Consider the following 11,076-nt stretch of genomic DNA (forward strand, 5'->3'; position numbering starts at 1 on the left):
CTGGGGGGGGGGCGGGGCGGGGGGGGGGGGGGGGGGGGGGGCGGGGCGGGGTGGGGGCGGGGCGGGGGCCGGGCCGCCCAATGCCGCCCTCAGTCGGGTCCCGCGCGCGCAGAGAGAGAGAGAGAGAGAGACGCGGCCGAGCGGAGGCTTTAGGCACTGGGGAGGGCAATGCTCTCGGCGGCCGCGTGGCCTAATGGATAAGGCGTCTGACTTCGGATCAGAAGATTGCAGGTTCGAGTCCTGCCGCGGTCGGTGTCGGTCGGTGTCCTTTTTTTTTGTTTTATAATTTTAAATTTTAGACAATGATTTGCATGTAATTTAACGGGAGGAACACTCGCAGTGAGAATGGCTGTGGACTTGGTTTAGTTTGGTTCGGACGTGTCGGCAGCTCCGCACTCAGAGCGCCTTCACGTTGGCCTCTCGGTGCCTCATCACCTTCGGGTTATTGAGACATCTCAAAGTGGTTCACAGGATATACCGTAAAGTGTAGCGTTACAATATCTATATCTATATCTATATATATGATTCCCGGACAGGACAAGACCTTCGCCACATTTCCTTACACCACATACTTCGCAGTACGTAGGAAATTGGTTGTTAGTTGATCACTTTTCTGAGGTTTTAGTAATCCCTTCAAATTAAAAAAAATTATAATTTGGTCACTCAATTCCACGATTGTTTGTGGGACACCGCTGTGTGCCATTGTCTGCTGTGTTTCGCTCATGAAATACACAGTCGATTTTACTTCACGGTATATTCGCGACGTCTCAACCGTGTGATGAGGTACGATATCAAACGCAGGGAACATTATATTTATTCGTAGCTGGAAATGGTGGAGGAAGGGTTAACCTGTAAGGTTGACACTCTTCCACTGCTGACCCTGTGCGTGATGGTGTGCAGTGCAGATCCACGGGGGTCAATTAGAGCAGCCGGACATCCGGGGAGAGGATCAAATGTAAAGTCAAGTGACAACGAATGCCCGGCTGCTGCTCCAGGTTCATGTCTCTGTGTGTGGCCGTGTTTGCTGAATCCTCTTTCCTGGACACGTCCCGGACACATTGGCGCCAACCAGCAATTGGTCTGTTTGCCGCCACCCTCCACCCCATGCTGAGATGCTTTCCTGGCCACTGGGGGCTCTCTGGTACTTTATCACAAAGACCATTCCCACATCATGGAATCCGTTTAATGGTTTGCCTTTTGGGAGCTGATGGAATCAGCTAATGGTGCTGCTGAGCAGGTGGGACGTAGCTCAGGATGAGTTCAGTGGCCTCACAGGCTTGCCAACCGCTTGCACCACAGACCAGAGGAAGAACTTGGCTTATTTAGAATTCGGTTTTCGGAATTACATTTATACAACGTCTCTCACGTTGCGAGAATGTCCCAAAGTATTTGGAATCATATCTTGCTCTCCACCTCTCTTGACTCGAACCCCCAGTTTGGGTGCAAACCTTTCACTATTCAGCACTTTGGGATATCCTCCCGACTTGAAAGGTGCTGTATAAATGCAATTTGTTGTTTTATGGCTGATCTGCCTTTCCTCTGCATCGCTTAATATACTTAATTCTCAAGTATCTCTCCCTCTCTCTCTCATCTCTCTCTGTTCAACATCCCAATTGATTCTGGTCGAGCAATCTCAGTGCCCTCCACAATCTCTGCGGCCTCCACTCTGTGTGAAGAGAGATTCTAACCGTTGGTTTAGCTCCAGGTGTAAGATCACGTCCTCATGTTTTGGACCCTCTACCAGAGGTTAGAGTTGTCCATGGTCTGGTATGTCAATTCCCTTCATTATTTTGAACACTTCAATCAGATCAACCCTTTCAGCACCTCAGCCCTGGGTATTGGATGCCATGTTTACCTGAGCCCTGCTCACGGAAAGGAAAAGAAAACCTAACAAATGGCATGAAGGTAAACCTGGAGCTAAACCGAGAATTAGAACCTTTGTTCACACAGAGGCTGGTGAGGGAGGAGGGAGGGTGAGTGCTGCTGTTAGACACCGGCTGACCCCACTCCGCAGACAGTGTAGGGTTTATTAATTTCCCAGCAGTTACTGGCGGAGGAGGTGGAGGCACGTCTGCCTTTACGTAGTGAGAGATTCTTCATTATTCTGTTGCTGTGGCAACCACAACCCCGGCATGCAACCAAAGATGCTTTCAGTGAGCCGTTAACCCTCGAGGTGCTGGCAGATCATGCGGGGCAAGCACCAGCTTTGTTCCCATACTGTGAAATCAGATCCAATTTAATTTCCAATTTAGCCGCCTCGTGGCCTGAAGAATAAGGCTTTGAATCAACAACAACAATAACAAATTACGTTTGTATAGAGACTTTCACATCGGGAGGATGTCCTAAGGTGCTGGATCGTCAGGGATTTGGATTCGAGCAGGGAGTTGGGATCAGGGAGAGTGGAGGGCAGAGAGGGTAAGGGTAGGAAGGTGACCAAAGAGGAGGGTCTTGAGACAAGAGAGAGGTCAAAATATTACATGTTCAGAGTCCTGCTGCAGTTGGCGTTGTTCACCTGATCGTCGGTAATGTCAGTAACATTGATCATTGAAAAGGTTGTAATAAGAAGAACAGGCACAGACTTGAATGACTAAATGGCCTCTTCTGTGCAGACAATTTCTGTCCCAAAATTCATCTCCCATCCGTGAGGGTTAAGTGGAGTGACTGGGTGGCTGGGAAGTAAGCTACAACAGCGCCAGGATCTGTCAATAGGGCATTGAGTCTTAATAATAAAACAGTGGAATTTTCACAGCTGAGTCCCAGTCTCCCAGCAACATGCTCCAGAGCATGGCTGCCTTACAGCTTCCGGCAATGCTGTGCCTGGCAATGCCACGCTTTGGTGGTAAGGTAACTGGGCATTCATCCCTATTGCCAGGCACCTGGCGTGGGGTGGGGGGGGGGGGGTGAGGGGGATAATAACCATGTCCAACTCAGTCACGTCAATTAGCCCAGCCTGTGCTGAACTCACACATATCAGAGAGCAGGATAGAGACGTGTGCTGAATGCCAGCAGATCTGCACCCACACAAACTGAGCGCCTGGTGCTAAACTATGTGTTTGTTTTAAACAGCAAACCGTGCCAGCCTGCTCCTGAGAATTCCCATCCTTCTCCTTCCCCCCAGGTCCCGGACTCCCGAACAATGAGGGTCTCTCCTCCGGCTGTGGCTATTGTAGGCTTTGAAACCTCCCCCGAGTGTCTGCCCGCAGTCTGAATGTGTATCAGCCCATTCTGTGTGAGCGGCGCTTGGCAATGTGTCAGCCGGGCTTCAAAGTGGCAGTGAGGTGGCAGATGGGACCTTTATTCCAGACGGTTTTTTCTCACGAGAATTTATGTGGGCATCTCAGCGTGATTTACATATTTGCAGATCTGGGCTGATACACAAACCAATCAGCCAATGGGGTGAGCAAAGCACCTCATTATACACAGAGCAGAGCCCGGCCTGTCAGCAGGGATGGTCTGTCTGTCTGTACACAACAGTCTCTCTCACAGCATCAGCCACATTTAACCTTCTGTCAGCAAGTGAACTGTGCAGACTGGCTGCAACCATCTCCCCTGCTCACACCCAGCTCCCCTGCTCACACCCAGCTCCCCTGCTCACACCCAGCTCCCCTGCTCGCACCCATCTCCCCTGCTCACACCTATTTCCCCTGTTGACACCCATCTCCCCTGCTCACACCCATCACTGTTGCTCACACCCATCTCCCCTGCTCACACCCAGGGGAGATTTCTGCCGCTCTCTCTCCCAGCATTGCCTTGAGAAAGGAATTCTAACACTATTAGGTAATAGATGAATGAGGTGTTCTAATAGTACCTAATCTCAAATGAAAGTAACAAGCGACTAATCACCTACGTAGCTCAATGGTAGTGATTTCCTCCTCGCAAAACATATAGGACCGGTCAAGGCTCAGCTAATTAGTCATTTCATGTAAATTGACCTTATCAGTACTAGCATTTCTGGTGGAGAAAATTCCTCATTGACTGCAGTGCAAAGAATCTTTCCTGAAAACAATTTCACGTTACACATGTTGAGACATAGCGATTCCTGCCCTGCGTGGTACATCAGCACCAGCTTCACTTGCAGTTCATCTTCTGGCTTTAGCTCAGGCTGTGGTCAGATCTTACCCAGGACACTGCGCACAGTGCTCATCATCACCACACACAAGCACTGCTCGGGTCCCAGAGGCGTGTAGAAGAGAACAAGGAGGATGTTCCCCAATGCTAGAGGAATGAACTATGAGCAACGATTAGGAAAACTCGGGCTCTTTAGTCGGAAAGAGACCGAACCATGTGTTACTGTAAGTAACAGAGATGTACAGGATTTGAAGTGGGACTGAGATAATAAGCACTGCTTCACTCTTTGCAATTCACATACACAATAGAGGGCTCCAGTCTCCTAGAATAAAGGGAACATGGTTGAGGCTGGAATTCAGGTTGAAGTTTGAGACTGGGTGAAGTTGAGTTGAAATTGGGCCAAGTGCCTATTCTGCACAAAGTCCATAGCAGTGTATCCTTATAATGGAGGTGAGAGCAGATAGCTGTGAAGCCAGTTAGGGTTCTTTCTATTGGAGCAGAGACGATTTAGGGGTGATATGATTGAGGGCGCTATGGTAGCAAAAAGATTGGGAGGAGAAATGGTGGGGAACTACAGCTGACAGATAATTCAAGACTGCCTGGATTTAAGATTATAACTAAAGAATGAAAGAAGACATTTACCAAATTTTATGAGAAAGTGGGATGATTATGTTGGGATGAGTAGAGTGGGGACATTAAAGGAAAGGATAATAGAAACCACTGTTACAACAACAGCAACTTGCATTTATACAGCGTCCTTCAAGGGCGTTGGTGGAGGGGCGTAGCATCCCGGAACGCTTGGTATTAGAGACAACTGAGAAGGAAGGGTGTTGGAGATTACGGAGAGGAAGGGTATAAGGAATTGCTGAGAAGGAGCGGGGAACCGGGATTAGGAGAGAAGGCTTCACTGGAGCAGCAACACTCGCACTGAAGCAATGGGTTGGGACAGACACCACCGCGTCCAGTGCCTCACAGCCGTCTGGAGTGTAAGAACACGGGGTGGCCGCCAGGTGGCGCACACGAGCTGCCGCTGAGCCGGAGCTCAGACACACAGTCACTTCACTTACAGTAACACATGGTTCGGTCTCTTTTTACCGTTTGACCTCGTGGCTCAGACACGATGGGCCTCTGGTGGCCTCCTTCTGTGCTGTATAATTCTATGAAAAGGTTTAAAATAGGTCTTGGAATTAAAAGTGGCTTCAAATGTTCCGGATGCCATGAGGGCACCGACAGAGAGGTCTGATTCCGGCAACGATTCTTTTTGATGACAGTCTTAGACTCAACTGTACAGCGGATAGTGTCAGTTTGGGAGTTTATCTGATCATCTATTTCGAGTGTTTAAATGTGAAACGTGGCAGTGAAAGTTGCATCTGATTCCCTGCAATTTTAGCAATTTTGAAAGTACAATCTGCTTTTGCACAAACAGCTGTAAACTGCAGTGCGTATAACTTTGTTGTATTGTCCTTTCAGTTTTTGGGGGGCGGTGGGTGGGGGGGAGTCTCTTATCACGTGTGTGTATGGAAGCAATTTTATCCTATAGTTAATTATCGAAAGCTCCGCCGCTGAGTTCTGAACCGGGCAGTGGCCACACAGCGGCGAACCGGGAGCTTCACCGGGAAACAATCGCTGCAGAAACAGCCGATGGACCCGAGAGGAGCTCTGCAGAAAAGCTTTTATCTCCGCGTCTCCTCTCCCGGACTTGTGAGTGCGACGGAGTTATTGTGAGTGAGGGTGAGTTTGAGTGTTTATGAGTGATTGTATGAGAGTCATTGCGTCTGTGTGTGTATGAGAGAGAGAGAGAGAGTGGATGTGTTAATATATTTATGTGTGTGTAACTAAATATACTGTACTTCCATAACGGGCTCTACATAGCCGTGTGTCTGTCTGTATTTGTGTGTATATGTGTGTATAACTGTATATGCATATACGGTATTTGTGTATATCTATATATATTTCTGTGCACCTACGTATAAATTTGTACGGGTGTATGTCTGTGCTATATATTTATGTGTGTACAACTGTGTCTGTGTATTTATTTGTGTATGTATATGTGTGTGTGTCTGTGTTTGATTGTGGTGTGTATATTATATGTGTGTGTGCCTGTGTTTGTATGTATGAGTGTGTGTTTTGTTGTGTGGGTTCTGTGGGTTTGAGGCGGTTCGTTATTCTTGAACTTTTACATACATTTTGAAGTAGATCATCTCAAAATTAAAAGTGAACTTGTCGGGAATAGTTACATTTCCAGCCTTCAACGGTCAGTAGTCGATCCGATCCCAGTCTGTATTTCCTAACAGTACGACTCGCCATCAATGCCACATTTCCCAATCCCATCGCCAGCCCAACCTGGGAGATTAGTGAGAAATGAGTGGAAATCCATCAGATAACGAGAATAGGAATGCGGAAGGTCTGATTCTAGTGCCGATGTGATGTACAGGACGAACAGTTGGCTAACTCGCTGGTATGAGGCTTAACACGAATGTGTAAATGAAGCAAATACAGTTATGACATAAAGTAACAGACAATTGTAATGTAAAACTATTACATTTACTGTTCCCGTCTGAGCTGCCTGTGGTCAGTCATTTCAGTGCGGATCAAACAACGTACAGGGTCATTGTAGTTGTGTTTGTGAATTATGCCATTACTGTGTAGTTACTGGAGGTGTGGAACATTTAATAGTAACATAAATATCAGGAATATTCCGTACGAGGTTGTGGAAGAGCATTGGGTACTGTGGAGACAGCGAAACCTTCAATTATTTCTCAAAGGTGAAGAGTAACAGGGAACGCAATGCAGGGAATGTGTGCGCGGTTGTATCGTGTGTGAATTCAGGCCAATCTCTCCGAACTTTCATTACCCCCACCCTACCTCCCCCCCCCCTGCCCCCAGCCGCACACCACCACCTCCCCCCCCCCCTCTGCCCCCAGCCAGACACCACCAACCCCCCCCCCCTGCCCCCAGCCAGACACCACCCCCCCTGCCCCCAGCCACACACCACCACCCCCCCCCCCCCTCTGCCCCCAGCCAGACACCACCAACCCCCCCCCCTCTGCCCCCAGCCAGACACCACCAACCCCCCCCCCCTCTGCCCCCAGCCAGACACCACCAACCCCCCTGCCCCCAGCCACACACCACCACCCCCCCTGCCCCCAGCCACACACCACCACCCCCCTGCCCCCAGCCCCCCAACCACCACCCCCCCTGCCCCCAGCCCCCCAACCACCACCCCCCGAACCCCACCTGCTCCCAGCCACACCCCCCCCACCACCCTCGCTGTCCAGCCCGCGCTCCAAATCACAGTCACTTCACTATTTCAGTTTGGAAAGTTACCGTCTCACTGATTTCCCGAGCCAAGAATTGTTTACAATCAGTAATAAGTCTGGACATTAACCCCAGAAATTGTACTTCGGGAAGTTTGTTAAACATAAGTTTCGTTTTTCTGAGAGAAAAACGAAAGGGCTTTGTCCAATTACACTGTGATTACAGTACATGTGGTGCAAGTGTTAGCTGTGTTACCTGGTAAACAGTAAATGAGAGAAGTTGATAATAAAAACAGTAAACCCGGCGCTGTGTGGGGAAAGTTATCCAGGAATAAATAAGACTGGCATTTTCTGGCCACACCTTTTTATTCACAATAATCAAAGCGAAATAGTTTAAATTAGTAACACACCACCGCGAATTATTACCCAGTAATTGTCTGCACTCGCTGCTTCCCTACAGTTCTGAAGTTCAAACATCTTCACTTTGGTTTCATAGACAAATTAAATAAAAACAATATAAGAACCTCAGAACATAAGAATTTGCTGGCGAAAGAAGACCAAAGTCCATTCAATTCGCCTTCCACCATCCTTGACATGTCGTGTCCCAAAATTATATACTGTATCCCCAGATATTATTTTCTTGCAGAAATCTATCTAATTTGTTCTGGATACAAACGACACTTTCTGCCTCCACAGTCTGTCTCCCCGGGGAGCCTATTTCCATAAGTTTACTGCTCGCTCACTGAAGTTGTGGTTCCGTAGATTTGTTCTGAATTTAGCTCCATTCAATCGCAAACCTTGTCCTCTAATTCTACTGTTTAGTACAAGATAAAACAGCTTATCCTGGTCTACATTGTCTAATCCCTTCAGAATCTTAAGCGGTATAAATATACAGATGCAAATATAGCAGCTGGAATATAAACATCAGAATGATTAGTATGTTCTGGCTTGAAACTCGCCGCAGGATCAAACATCCTCTCGTGTTTCTCAGTGTAAATTCAGCCTCTGCGCAGCACAAAAATACTACTTCAAGCCGTTTGTAGCGAATTTAGATTTTTTTTGCAGATAAGTGTTTTTTAAAAAATCTATAAGTTTAAAATAAATCGATAACCACCGTGTTTATTAGCTAGATATCGATTCCTCATAATAATTATTCGAGTGTTTGAGTAACACGATACGCTCACGACATCAGTGCCTGGATTCAACCCTCTCAATAAAACATTTCATCTTTCTGGCAAGAAATATTATTAATATTATTATTTCAGGGTTGGAAAGTTGCTGCTTTAAAAATGTTTATGTTATGGATGTAAAATAATCCTGGGTGATAGCGGACAAGGAGATATTACAATTATTTTCGCCCACAAAATATACAGTCAATTCATTTTACAGTATATTCTGTGAAGCGTTTTAAGACGTCTCGAAGACGTGATAAGGCGCTATATCAAATGCAAGGATTATTATTATTAATTCCTCTTTATTTTACACCATTCACAGGCATAAAGCACCTGAGTCTGTGTCAGGGTCACTGCTAACCTCTGGGTCAGGGTCAGTCTATGTCAGGGTCACTGAGAGCCTCGGGGTCCTTCTCTGCTCAGTTCTCCACTTAAACCTGACGTGACACATTTTTAGAGCGTTTAAATATTTTACTTTTCTTTACATTTTTTGCAAAATGTAACATAAAATATAAGGAGGAGGTCTACTTAATAGAACGGCATAAAAATATAAACTAAAGTAATTTTCAGTTAACATGAGCGTACAATTATTATTACAGTAAAATGTGTCAATGAGAGCAAGGAGGAATGTGTGACTGACTGAAACACATCAGATAGCATTAGCCTTTCTCTGGCCACATATTGGCTTTGGTTGATCAGATATTGACTCTGTCTCTGCTGTCCAGAGTGTTTGAGGGCTACAGAATATGTACACACACACACACGCGCGCTCTGCATGTAGTCAGTTACCATTCAATGTTTTACTGCCTTGTTTATAAATGACGGATTTTCTGATCGGGCAGAAACTGTAAACACATATCAATATCTGTATTGTGGACAATGTCACCAGGAGATGGTTTAATGTGTGAATCAATTGATTTCAAATAACGTATAAATAATTTGAAAGCGGACAGTTATGCCTGGTTCTGATTGGAAGGTTTTTCCAGCAGCTGTGCACAGAAACACACTGAAACGTCCATCTGCATCTGTGCCCGAGTCGCAGCCTTAACGCGGCGTGTTACTGTTTTATATATACAGCCGCTGTGAGGCTAAACATGAGGTCTTGTGGTATCTATTTAACGGTGTATATGTTACTGATCAAATCTGATTACTTTTGATTCTCTGTGATGAAATGTGTCGTAGGGAGTCTGTGTGATATCTCTGCTGAGCTCTGCCACCACTGGTGAGAGACAGAGTAATGTAAACACAGGCTGCGTGGGCACCAGAGTTGATAAGGTTTGACTAACTCCGCGCTGTCCTGTGATGTGTTTCACATTTCACCCAAAGCAGGAACACAGCAGCTCACTGAAACACGTTAACTTCACCAGGGGCATACGAACATAATAATTTGCTGGCGAAAAAAAACTAAGGTCCATCCAGTTCGCCTTCCATCATCCAGGCAGTCGCTTGACGTGTCGTGTTCCAGAATATATACTGTAGCCTGAGATATTATTTTAATTTGTTCTTGACAGTTTTATTTTTTATATTTTAAAAATACATTTTTAATGAATTATCCTGATTTATAGTCTTGTTTTTTTTTGGCTGAAAAATTCTCCTCAAATCACATTGTTTTAAATGTGTCCCCCAAACACACGCAAGTTCCATTTCCGTTTGGATGAGACAGCGGGTAATTTTAGTATCAGATAATTATACAGGATGAATGAATTTGTTGCAGATTTATCGAAGACAACCATCTTGGATTGGATGCTATTTCCTCTCATTGGGGCCGCAAAGTTAAAGTGGACTAATAACATTTTATTCAATAGATAATCCAGCGTTTTATATGTTTTGGGGGGCATTTAAATAATGTCCCATATTGCTAGAGTGTGGAGTGAGGGCAGTTTGGACTGGGTAGGTCAGATATCTGTGTTTATTTTGTCAAATAGATCTGTACCATAGGGTGTTTGCTCTCAACATCCTCATTGAATCGGACTGTTCATTGTGATACGTGACCACCAGGTGTCGCTCGTCTCCACCATTTAAACCTCAAGCAAAGCTGTGGCCGCGGCTTCTCTGAGGGCTGTTGTGGTTTGTGACCATTCTATCTCAATTTTATACACTCGTCTTCTTCTCTCGCCCTCTCTCTCTCTTTCTCTCTCTCTCTCTCTCCCGAATTTACTAATAAAATAATCTGCAACACAATCAAACAGCCAATAAAATAAAGTGCCCAGCGATGCCAGGGATCAAATGCAAGGATTGTACAAGGATTATTTACAAAATTGTGCATGTTTTGGTCTAATATTGTAAGCTTGGAAAGAATGCAGGTTTTACCGAGTTCTACTTTAAAAAGATTTATTTTAAAAATGCAGATAAACACGATTTTTTTCCCCAGCGTGTAATGTCAATCAGTTTTAATCAAATAAACCCAACCACAATGAGGCTGGGAGTGGGGGAAATGTGTGGATTTATAACTATCAATAAAATCACGATAACTTTTTAGAGTTTAAATTCAGAGTAAACACGACAACATTATATTATTCCCCTTGTCTCCCGTGGCCATTTCTATGGGATTAGATTCGATAATGGCGAGTTTTAGGGCA

The 11,076-nt window shown here is 45.7% G+C and overlaps 1 non-coding gene across 1 annotated transcript; it reads left to right on the forward strand.

Moving 5' to 3' along the window:
* The first annotated feature begins 179 nt into the window (after positions 1-179).
* On the forward strand, positions 180-252 carry trnar-ucg. The gene has a single exon. It is a non-coding gene; the product is annotated as a tRNA-Arg (tRNA).
* Positions 253-11,076: the final 10,824 nt, after the last annotated feature.

The sequence above is a fragment of the Callorhinchus milii genome, unplaced genomic scaffold (assembly GCF_018977255.1).
Source record: "Callorhinchus milii isolate IMCB2004 unplaced genomic scaffold, IMCB_Cmil_1.0 Scaffold22, whole genome shotgun sequence".
Lineage (NCBI taxonomy): Eukaryota > Metazoa > Chordata > Chondrichthyes > Chimaeriformes > Callorhinchidae > Callorhinchus > Callorhinchus milii.